This window comes from Odontomachus brunneus, unplaced genomic scaffold (genome assembly GCF_010583005.1).
Source record: "Odontomachus brunneus isolate Ranch 3 - 2012 unplaced genomic scaffold, Obru_v1 Obru_scaffold_118, whole genome shotgun sequence".
Lineage (NCBI taxonomy): Eukaryota > Metazoa > Arthropoda > Insecta > Hymenoptera > Formicidae > Odontomachus > Odontomachus brunneus.
The window spans coordinates 958,921-971,748 of record NW_022639568.1 but is presented as its reverse complement, the minus strand read 5'-3'; the positions used below and the strand labels follow the sequence as shown (position 1 = coordinate 971,748).

General features: G+C 41.0%; 1 protein-coding gene across 2 annotated transcripts in view; it reads right to left on the bottom strand.

Moving 5' to 3' along the window:
• LOC116849566 (octopamine receptor beta-3R-like) overlaps positions 1 to 12,610 on the bottom strand; it is a 163,532-nt gene extending 150,922 nt beyond the window's left edge. For both annotated transcript variants that reach the window (XM_032826840.1, XM_032826842.1), the window contains exon 1: positions 12,079 to 12,610. The gene's annotated coding sequence lies outside the window, so the exon portion shown is untranslated. The remainder of the gene's footprint in view (positions 1 to 12,078) is intronic.
• Positions 12,611 to 12,828: the final 218 nt, after the last annotated feature.

Genomic DNA, 12,828 nt, shown 5'->3' with positions numbered 1-12,828 from the left:
CTTTTTTGCACTGCTGGAACTCTCATTTAAAAACTATTCAACCGATCGCGCTGAACTTTCGCACACAACTTCATGACATCAGTACAATGTCGGTGAACCTAAATGTTTGTGAAAATTATAATAAAAAATCACTTATTTATTGCAAAAATTGTGCAGAGAAAACGTCAAAAAATGGAAATTTATTTTCATAAGCGTTTCATATTCAAAATTTTTGACTTTTTTCAATTTTTTTAGGTTCAATTACGAATTATGGGTATAAATAATAAGAATTTTTTCGCTGCCTGTTATAGGATCAATATCACGGACGCCATTTGTCCAGCAGCTGAGCAACTCGCACGCGTACCTGCCAAATGGGATGCTTCATATGTCCGCCATTTTTAAATATTTTTGGAAAAAAAAATACGTATGAACAGTCCAAAACATATATAAATAAATGTTTAAGTTTGAAAAATATAGAAAAATTCTTTCTCCTACAAAAAAATTCTTGAAAATAGCTTATTTTTCCTCGTTCTAATTGGATTTCCCCCCTTAAACTCTTACAGGCCCTTGCTTTAAAACTTTTAGGTTGCCAAACATCTTTTTTGAGAAAAGTTTTATTCAAGTTTGCGTTACATGTATTATAGAATATCGAATAAAATCTCCTCAAAAAGGACGTTTTGTAGTGCATTCCTAGATAGTAAATTCTTATTTGTTCCCGCAAGTCAGCCAACGATAGAATGGATTAGATCTCTTTACGCATGCGCGATCTCAAAGCAGCCTTGCCCCCAATCCATCAGCCTACCAGTGCGGTGATTCAGCCACTACGTCGCGTCACGTGACTCGACAGGTACCTCTGACAGTTGGCTGCACGTCAACAATACGATGTAGCTCGAAGCGACAAATCTAAAGCGCGAGACCCGATCCAATATATCTCCTCGCTGTGTCGTGACTCGGAAAAGAGCTCGTAGGAAAACCGAGATTTCCACGGTTCCAATGTTGCGATCGTTCTTTTTCCGAGTGAGGATTAATTAGTGTGATCGGCTTATCGCGACGGGAAGTAACGAGTGTCTTTGGTGGGAATTACATTTACGACAGGAGCTGGAAAACTCCCACGGCTCGTATAAATCTCTTGCGTTGAATTAACGTCTCTTTGACGTCGTACTGTTTGCGAACCAATATTACCCAGCACATTTCAGGCACGTAATGCTAAGAACAGCTGAGATTTCAGATTTTTAGTCCGAAACTCAGAATCTTTTTATCTCAGCTTGTTAAGAATGTTTTGCTTGAACGTTTGAAGTTTTGAAAAATTCAGGACAAATTAATCACAGAAAATATTTATTTTTCGGGAGTAAAGTGAAAATGTTCGAAAGAGCTTGTTGTTATTCTTGATCCTGCAAACTGATTTTCTATTTATTAATTTGTTTACATCGTTAGAAGATGTGGGAAATATGCTCCCGTATCACTGAGGTTTTTTTTTTTCTTTAGAAATCGACGCCAAATGCAATAAAATGGATCGGAAGCGGAACGGACAGGATTTTTGTAATTCGATTGAGCCTCAACTGCGCGCGGATATATCCGCTTACGTGATAATGATCAGGCGAAATGAACGGATATATCTGCTTCCGATGCAAATGGGTTTAATGGCATACTCAATATATAAATACATTACTATAAACGCGTTACGTTAAATATCGAAATATGAGAATAAACGTAAATTACCGCGATATTATCGCAAAATAAACGAGTGTTTCTATGAATCGGTAGAGAACAAAAGTTTGAAACAATTGGGAATGTTGGTTTTCAGTTTCTCAATGAATACAGAGTACAATCGAGGAAAATAAAACAGAAGAAGTGAGAACTCGTTTTCTTCCTGTTATTTTTGATATTTTCGCGTGTAGATTAAACCAATAAAAGAAAAACATCGTGTATTAAACCAAAATATTTAAACAGTATTTATCGCGTACACGCCTGTACGCTTTAATTGGGTGATACCGCGTTAATAAGCGTGAGAGACGCCGGTGGACAGAGCTTGCGAGGTATTTTTAAAACGATGCGTCTCCGCTCGTGCAACGAGCAAACGTCAATTTTCCCTTAACGAGAATATCGGCGAACGTCGTTCCCAGAAACGACGTTGCATCTTCTCCACCTGCTCGCACGAGCCCTGAATGAAAATTTTATCGGAAAGAAATTCCATTTGGAGTGCATGTGGGTGTCCGGACTCTTATTATAGGGACTCCAGGTTTGACTCTTTCGCGAGGGAGAGAGACAGAGAAACGCGCCGACGATAGGCCTCGACGTATACGCGTCGTCAGGGCGGAAAAGTAGGTCGCGGCGAGCGGAGGCAGTGCGAGCGAGCGAGTGCGCCACTTTTCATGGAGCATTAGTTAGATAATTACCGGCAATTAACTGCGCCTTCGGAGCGCGCGCTCGCGAGGTGTAATGCATCATCTTCTCTCCCTGGCGTGTGCGATCTCGATGTTCACCCCCTCTCCCCTCCTCCTCGCCCAGCAAATTGCCGGGCAACGTGTAAAGAACGTAAAGAGTGTGAACACGAGAAAAAAGATTGCGCGAGATGCACGAGATCGATCGTGGAGGAACGCGAGGCCGACGAGTACCTCTAGTCAGAATTAGGACAAAGCATGATGATTTCTGGTTGGTCCGCATCCTGTTCGCCATTTTTGGGAATAACGTGAGTAGGAGTGAGAGAGAAGTTCCACAGCTTCTCTCTCGCTCACTTATTTCCTTCTTACAAATGGCGGATGGTGCTCCGACTTGAGGAACTCTACCTCATTCTAGAATTTTTCTAGTCAGAGTTAGGACAAAGTATGATGAATCCTAATTGATTTGCATCCCATTCACCATTTTTAGGAATGACATGAGCAGCAGTGAGAGAGAAGCTCGAGTAAAAGTGAGGGAAAAGTTCCAAAACTGAAATTACGAAGCACGCTGCAGCTTCTCTCTCACTCAATACCTTCTTCCCTACAAATGACGGATGGTATCCTGACTCGAGGAACTCTATCGCGTGGCCCATGGTAGCGGCATTCTGTGTGCTGTTCGCCGAAAACGCGTTTCTTCATCGTCCCCGTCAGCTTCCATCGTCCCGAGAAAAACACACTCGGGCATTTTCTTTTCATAATCGCCGCGCATTGTTACGTGCCGCAACCCATTTCTGAACGCTTTTGTAAACGCTTGATTCATCCCTTAGGCCCGATCTACAATAGATGGAGTAAGGAGTAAGAGTATAAATAACACGAAATGGAAGTAATTTATTTCGCTTAGACCCGATTTACAATAAAGTTTGCTCGTCTACATTACATGAGTAAGTCTGAATTAAATAGTAAGAGCTGAAGTAAGGAACTGGAGTAAGAGAGTAAGCGAATAAATTATTTTTATTTCGTCTTACTCCTCCTTTTCGTCTTACTCCTACTCCTTACTCCATCTATTGTAGATCAGGCCTTACAAATTCCTTCACTATCTAAATGATCGTCGAGTTAGATTTGGAGGTTATCATTATTATTCCTCCCAAATTCTTACGTTACTGTGTATCAACCTGAGGCGCGCGTAACAGCATACACTTCGTCGTGAGCGAAATCTCGCAAAAACACGCTCGATGAGAAAACATCGGCGCCGGCCGACGATTTTCAGCCGAGGCGACACACATCCACCGAAAACACGAACCGCGGCTCGTCTGACTTTAATACCGCCGCTTCCGTTCCCCTCGCCTGATATCTTCATCTCGGGCACGATATTGGGACGCCGTCGAATGTATTCGAATGGATGGAGAAACGGTATCCGTATGGTAACATATTTTGATAATAATGATATTAAATTCTGATATAATAAACATATGTTTTAAATATATACATGATGTATAATGATACACAATAATAAATAATAAGTAATATAATATATGTTCCTGATAGAAATGTGTGGTTTGCGTCGCTCAGTTATTGCCGAGTATCAGTTAATCGGATAAGTAATGTTTGGACAAGTAACATTTTAAATAATAATAATATGATAATAAATGTGATTTTAAATAACAATAAAAATAATAAATAATAATCTTGAGTAAAATTAAAATAATGTAATTTCTTTTGTGCGGCTTGGTAAAATTAAGATGAAACAAATTAATTTTATGTTGAATGATAAATAAGTAATATTTAAGATCTTTTTAATGGCGCAAAAAGTAGACAGAAGCCTCGGATAATATCGAATGTCCTCAGTCGATTTCTTATGATCGCTAACGAAGGTAAAAGATAGGAAACTAAAGTCAGATCAGGTTGCATCAACGACGAGACGCGTAACAGTTGGCATGTATGCGCGTAGCGTCAATATCACGAAACATTTCGCCTTTCCCGGAGTACCATTCCTCGAGACGAGAGCCGTGCTCTCCGGAGAGCCGAAGTGAGCTCCTCTTGCGCGCGGAAAGAAAGAAGCGATACGAGGATCGTTAGGGAGAAGCAAAGCGCCTTCTCAGGTGCTATCGAATGTAACCCCCCGAGCTCGCGCACCCTCGAGCTCCTGGCGCTTTGCACCTACGTCTTCTACGTGTTACCGTGTTCAGGACCACTCCGGTAAGCGAAATTGCGAGGGAAGAGGGATTTCCTCGCGAGATTCGGCCAGCCGCCACGAGCAGAATCGAGCGAGATTGCGTCTCGCGAATTACATAACATCTCGCTAAATCGAACTCGCGTCGCACCATGAGAAAGAGAAAAAAGACAAGAGTAAGTCTACGTATTTGAAAAGCTCTGAGAGGGAATTTTCTGTTGGATATTGTATTACTGTATGTTCATGTTAAAACTAAAGTTCATGCATTACGGTTATATTAATTAGCACAGTTCAGCACAGCGGGACCGCTATCTAGCGAGTATCTTATCTCGTACAGCTGGCATGTGAAAGGAGTTCTCTGTTCCATATCCCAACTACGAATTGTACTCGCATAGATCTTTTCGCGAGCGTGTTTTGCTGGATATCATTAATTAGTATATTAAAGTAACACGTTAATTTTCAAATAGCTCAAAGAAGCTTCCTGTATGTCATTGTGGTCAATTAACGCGTTAATCGGATATTTTTCTTGACCCGACGATATAAAAATTTGCGCGATACGTTTCAAAGCTTAGAGAGTGAAATATGCAAAACCAAATTTACATAACAAAACTACGACGGTATCTGTTTATTTAGAGAGATTGACATTTGCAATGTAAAAGATAAAATCAGGTATAAAAGGAAGAAATATTTGTGTGAATAATTATTCAGCTAGCGAATAATAATTATTCACGATGCGATGATGACGGAAAGATTTTCGTTGTACTTATTTGATGTCAAGGAAATTATTCTGACCTGTGCGAAACAATTTCCAATACACACTTCCTTCAAGTGTCTCGAACGATATGAGTCTATTCGAACCGGACTGACAGTATGGAAAAGTCGGGCGATTAAAGATGCCTGCACTTTTCCCCGATGAGTTTTGCAATGCATTTTCCATGTATTCAATATAAAAATACAATTCCTGTTTTTTATACTAAAAAACTGACTCCTATTGAATACGGGACGCGTTGTAAAATTCATTGAAGGAGAGTACTTTTAATCAACCGACTGTACAGTGGCGGGAAAACTGCAACACTCTCTTTTCCCAACGAGATAGAGCCCTGCAATGCATCTCAATTTAATACGGATTGTATTTCAACAATTCTCAGAGAATAAATTTTTCTGTTGAATGTCGCATGCGTTCTGTTCGATGCGAGCACATTGCGGCCCTTTCTCCACTGACTCCACCTTTCCCATTTGCGAATGCTAATCTCGCCCAGAAAATTTCCCTCTATATTTATGTATAACGTGTTGGGAGAATTTCGCGATTGAAATAATCGCGAGGCATAAAAGCGAGGAAATCGCGAGATATACAAGATACACAAAGAATTATAGCATGCGGATTGCGTTTGAATATTTATGAGGTCTTTCAAATATAGCCAGGAATATTCTGCATTTAAATAATCGCGAAACAAACGAATGAGCAATTCACGAGACGCGATATCCCGTCGTTCTCAAACAACGACGAGTTGTTTGACGGAGATTATAACACTCAGATTTCTCAGGTGTGTTTGATCAAGGTTTGAGACATTGAAGAATTCAATTACCTGACACAAAGCTCGCCGCGTTTTTCAGTCATCGTGGCAAGAGTGTCGCAATCTTTTCCCCGTCGACCACACCTTTTCAGTTAGTAAATGCCTCTTCCAGAAAAAGTTGCCCTAAAATAATTCCTCTCTGCATTTACGCGTGACGCATTTAGAGGTCGTACTGAAATAATCACGGCGCACAGAGCCAAATAAATTGCAAAGTACACAAAGAATTGTAACCCGCGTTACATTTGATTAATTATGAGGCGTTTAAACGATCGTTACTTTGCATATTTGCGCGAAATATTAATTAGTCGCGGCATTCAGACGTGAGGCGTTTAAATGACGACGAGTCATTTCGTTTTTCGTGAAAATGGTAACACGAAACCGTAACCTGAATTACGCGAGTTGGCCCTTTATTTGGCAGACCCAAAAAAATTTGAAGGGCAAATTTAGTGCTCGAATGAAGTAAATGAATGCTTGTTATGTCGTTTTCAGAATATCACTTGACATCATTTTATCAGATTATCATTTTGAACTCAAACTTTCCACCTAGGTTTAATTCTAATGATATAATTTATTCCTACTTTGACCCTGATGATGTCTGAAATTTTCGCTTTCGCTTTCTTTAGCATCAAAGTAGGTTGTATAATAGTAGGAAGCAAAGTAGGCTCAGTTGCGAACCTCTATTAATGCTTCAGCTCCTACATAGAATACATGTATTTTGTAGAAATATTTAAAAAACTTAATAAACAACGAAACAGAAACGTCAAATACAAAATATACATTTTATTTGTTGCATATATTTCAGACATTGTTGCATATATCATCAGGCTTAAAGTAGGAGTAAATTATATCATTAGAATTAAATCTACTTTACTATCTTAGCTCCTACTGCGGTGTAGAATTCAAGGTTCAACATAAAGTCAAAATTTTGACTCGGAAATGAATGTCAATATCGTCAAAATAGATTTCAGCTAGGTTGTAGATTATCTAAGTAGACTCAAACTATTTTTAAGAGCATCAAAATTTTGACAAGGTAGAGTTAAAGATTCAAAAGAGAAGTTAATGAGTATCAATATCGTCAGAGTAGGTTTTACCTAGGCTATAAACCGTCTAAGTAGGCGCAAACTATCCTTAACAGCGTCAAAGTAGCGTCAAAATTTCGACTCGGGAGTATCGAGTATATAAAATGCATGTACCATGCTTGTATTGGGGAGACGGGGCTACCGGAGGAAAAGTTGCCGATTACTTCTGCTGTTCTTCAACAAGTTTCAAAATCAAGCAAGCAGGAATTTCAAAGCCATCTCCGACACGTTTAGAAATACTTGCTTAATTCTATAACATGTTCGAAAATAACAGGAATAATCGGTTTTGCTAACTAACGAGCCCGATCCTCCCTACAGCGTGCGAGAAATCGATGCTGTTTGAGAGCAACATTGTCGAAATATTAAGTGATATTACGCGGATCGTTGAAAAATTTAATTACCCGTCACGAGTGTACAGGACGCGCTGCCTTATTCGGGCTGCCGCGCGTAATTACGGGGCGCGACGATTCATCTTGCGGATCGACGACGCGCCACGTTCAAACGACACGCTCACCTAATCTAATATTATTATGCGCGTTGAATACACACACGCACACACACAAAACATATATCGCGCGCACGTTTAACGTTAATCTACCTCCGCACAACACGAGCGACCGAGTCGGAAATTCCTTTCGGCCAGCCTCGCGCAACCGCGCAGCGCTCGTGGTTTTGATGAAATTTATCAAACAGCACGTAATTACATTCTTGAAGCTATATCAGCTGCAGTTCGCTCTCGGGCTGCGGGGGGAAACGATAAAAAAGACGCGAATCGTATATATTAACTCTCCGCGTACAATGTTGGGTCTGTGAGATCCGAACGGATATTTGATTGCTCGGTAACTTTCTAGAATGCATAGAGGCGCAGTTTGACCGAAATAGCCGAGCAGTGAAACGTCTGAAATTTGTTTTGGGCTCCTCAAACCCAAGATTATACGCCACGTAATTCTTTTGTTATGCTCAAACGCGTGTAGATGTTAATTTTTGCGTATGTATTGCGTTGTATTTTTTTTATTTGCGTGGTTTTTTTTAATTCGAATTTTTACTTTTATATTTTTTTCGATTCTATGTTAAATCTTGAATTCTACAACGCAGTAGGAACTAAATTAGCAAAGTAGGTTTGATTCACTGAGGGAAAAATTATCTTAAAATCAACAAATATTTTTTTTATGGGTGCTATTAACATATTTACTTAAATCGAAATTCTCTTTATTTAAACCAATTTTATTATTGTTTATTTTATTATTTTATTATTGTTTTAGTATTGTTTACTTAAATCAGGTAAACAATATTTGATTTAAAAAGAATTTAGATTTAAGTAAATAGTATGTTAATGCACCATAAAAAAATATTTATTGATTTTAAGATAATTTTTCTCTCAGTATTCTAATAATACAATTTACTCCTACTTTGATGATGTCTGAAATTTCTCTTTTCACTTTCCTTAGCATCAAAATAGGTGTTGAATGGAATAGTGAGGCTGAAAAATAGGATCAAAATTCAACTCGGACGTTGACGCCAAATTAAAAATTTTTCGTACGATTCGCTAAGAAAATGATAATTCTAGCCTGTGATTCGCGATGTGGTGCAAGACTTGCGCGGAAAGAGCTAGTATACTACATTCTCATTAAAACTATCGAAAGGGCTAAAATTTTTACATATATTAAGAAAAAAAGAACTTGACATAAACCCATTTTTAGCGCAGTTATCGGCAGTAATATTGGGACACGCGCAAATATTAAATTGCACGTGTCGAAAACGCTAATCGGCCTTCCTGCCGCGGAAGGGGACAATCGCAGAGAGCGCGACGTCGAAACGAGGAGTTCTCGGAAGCACGAATTTCAACTATCGCGAGTCGATAATTACGCAATAAGCGCACAGCGTGTCGCACTTTATTCGCGTTGCCGCCGGGGGCCGCGATTATCACGGCGCGGATGCAACATTTGGACTCGATCTCACAAATTATTGTCGTGTGTTCTCTCATGTTCGCTGTAACAGTTTGCGAGATCGTTGTTGCAAATAAAACGATGTCTTACCGTGTCCCGCCGTACAACAAATTGTGACGGTGAAGTTAAGCATCGTTGAAAAAAAGAGAAAACCTCCGAAATTGTTCGCGAAGATGAAAACAATTGATTAAAGAGTATCAAGTCTCAGGATTGCGCGAATTTTGTTGCACAAAGATGTAATCGAGTCGAATAAAATTCGAGTCTGACTGGCAATTTGGAGACGTAGAAATTTAAGCTACAAAATTTAGTCGACAATAGAAGATTGAATGTATAAAATATCAGATAGAAAGAACGAAGCCTCTCGAGGAATTTTGCTGCTGTACAAGCTGCAATAGAGTCTGAATAGAACTGAATAAGGAATTGAATAAAAATCGAATTAAATCAGCAATTTAACATAGGAATTTGAACTACAAAATTTAACTCCCATTGAAATGTTAACGAAACTGAGACGTGCACTGAAAAATACTGAAGTATAAAGTTTCGGAGTTACGCAAATTTTGCCACTAATGGTTATTAAAAGAACACCAAAATTTTAGTGAAAACATCGAGAGGATTAGTTCGCCACGTACAATCCTGAATTTCAATTTGACCAACTTGATTCTAGTTGTTCAGATCGATTTGTTTATCGCTTTTCTACTGTGTATTCAAGTCCGAACCCGACGCGATCCCCGACGAATTCGTGCGACCTACTCCGCGTCCGAAATCTCCGCGGCGAATACATCCCCCTTAATGCAGCCCCGACGGTGGCTCGCGGAAGACTTGGAGTACAAAAAGTAGCGACAGAGTAAAAGAGAAAAGAAGAAGATCCTTTATTCGTCAGGTGAAGTAAGTTTCTGTCCAAGTCTAAATGAATCGAACGAGTCGATCGAACCAACTCTTCGGCCTATCGAACTCACGCGCGGAGTCGCGAGATGAAAGGATCGAAGTTTCAAGACCCACGTTCCAGCCGGATGGAGAGAGTTGGAAGAGAGGGATCTCGTTTGGCCACCTTCCGGTTGTCTTCGCGCGGAGACGAAGAATTAGGTCGCGGATCGAGCGATCTCTCGACGTCGTCGCGTGTGAATCGAAGCCGCCTCCTTCGAGGAGCTTCTCGAGGACTACACCGAATACGCGACGGGTCGGTCCACGATCCTGGCTCGTCCAGCAGCTCGCCTGCTGCCTCACGCGGAACCAGAAATTCGCGACGCGACACAAAACGAGCGTGCCGTCACGCCAACAAATCTCGTCCTCGACACTTTCGTCCCACGGAAGCGTTTAAGGATCGATAGAGTGATGTCAAGTAATAAAAATAGAGTCCACGTTCCTCCCCTGAAACATCATTACGAATATTCGTCAAGGCGCAAATAAACATCGAACTTAATCTTCATATTTTTATTGTTCTACCGAACACGTTTCTATTCGCCCAACTGCGATTTTCTTTTCACGTTAGAAGAAAAACGCGGTGATGACAATTATACGAGTTTTTTGGGTAAAATTATAATGTATGTATGTATGTATGTATATGTTTATTATAATATATATAGTTTAATAAACTATTTTAATGTAGTTATATATCGCGCAAAGAAACTTTAATAACTATAGGATGGTTTATCGAACTGTATACATTCATTCTACATACGCAAAATTCGTGCAGCTGCAACCTAATATAGTTTCCAGAATCAAAATTTTAGCCCTACTTTCGACCTGAATTTTCTAATCTGTGTATTCTGAAGGATCAATATATGTTTAATACATCTAGAAACTAAAATCCTACTTTTGACGCCTCTAAATTGCAGGAAATGCGCAAAATGCCACTTGAAAATAAATAAACTTTCAGCAAAGTTAGTAGGTTAGATAAAATCAAAAAAGGTTGACGTATCTTCAAACAGACTTTAAATTAAGTACTGAGACCAAAAGTGGAATCAAAATTTTTTTTCCGAAAGTACACTAAAAGATTTTCCTGTCTTTTTTGTACGTTTCCGTCTTTTATTATGTGTATACTAAGAGATTTTTCTACAAACTTTCTGGAAACTGAAGAAAAAATATCGAGATGTCCATTAATAAAAATTATCATTACCTCCTGAAAACCTGATCTCTCGAAAAGTGAATCAAGTCGCGAGAACGGACTTTCCCTCAACGGCTCTCAAGACCACCGACATGTCGCGGGTAAAAAGAAGAAATAAAAAAAACGCAGAATTTACATCTTTTAGAGGCAAGAATGATGTGTGCTTCGTGCCTCAACACGGTAGCAAATCTGGTCCTGGGCACTTTCGTGTCGTGTCGAAGACCGACAGAGTGATACCAAGCTCTCTAATCTACCCCTGCGTTTTTGCTCCTAACACTCTTCGCCTTAGCGTCCTTCGAGTCGCGAATAAAACATCCGACCGAGTCTTCCAGAATCTGGATTTCTCCTACAAAGAACAAGTCGGGCCACGAGAACGAAACGCTTCCTGACGCGAAAATCCCGCCGGTTCTTGAGACCACCGACGGGAGGTAAGCAAAAAGGAAAGTACGGGATTCACAGCTGCTCTTCGCGACAAAACGAGTGCTTTGGCGCTACGGCAGGTCTCGTTGTCGACAACACTTTCGTCTCGTCTCGTGTCGAGTATCGACGGGCTAGCATCAATCCCTCTAATGAACCCTGCGTTTTTGTTCCTTAACATTCCTTACTGAAGTCCTTCGAGTCGCGAATGAAACTTTACTTCACTTTGCTTCACTTCATTTTATGCCCACCCCAAAGGGATTTCTCGTTGAAACCAAAATGATGATTATTATTATTATATATAAAATCCTCCGGAGTGTCGATCTTCCTCGGAAAGCGAATCGTGCCACGAGAACGGCGCGGGGCACTTTCCAAAAACGCGATGATCCCGACGACTGTCGAAGGGGCAAAAGAGGGAGAACGAAACCTACACGTTGAGAGGCCGCGACACTTCCGGTCGACACGTCGAAGAGGAGCAGTGTCAGTCAGCGGCGGTTTCGCCGGACGTCATGCAGCCGAGACGGGCGAAAAATCGGCAGGCCGCGCGCGACGCGGCATTGCTCGACACTCGCTTCAATTCGGGGCCGATCGCGTCGCGGCATCGGCGGACTCGCGCGCACCCCCGGCCGCATTTTCATTCATCGTTTCCGGCACGTCGCGTCGTACAGGCACGGCGGACGCGGCCGCGCGTTCTCGTCGCGAGCTGTGGCTTGCTGATTCGGCCGGCGCCGCGGATCAAGCCGCACTGCTCGTACCCCCGAACGCGGCCGGGTGTTTCCGTCACCCTCCACCGGTGGCGTTGCCATCGGCGAAAACAACCCCCCGGGCTGGCCGTAGGCTGGCTGGCTGGCTGGACGGACAGACGGATGGTTGCACGGACCAGGAAGACGCGTCCCGTCAGCCAACCAACCAACCCCCCGTCGAGGGTGCGGGAAAGCGTACGCTGAGAAGAAATTGCTTAAAATTGGACCCACAAAGAAAAATGTTTGGTACTTGTAATTATAATCATATGGAGAAATAATTACTATAAATTATGGTCAAGATGATCATTTTTTAGTCAATTGTAATTTTAGCGATAATTTTATATACATGTTACTGCTACTATCTTGATGTTGGAACAACCCAAAAATATGGTTAGAGTCAAATTGGACTCAATTGGAAGTCAATTGGACTTTGTATTG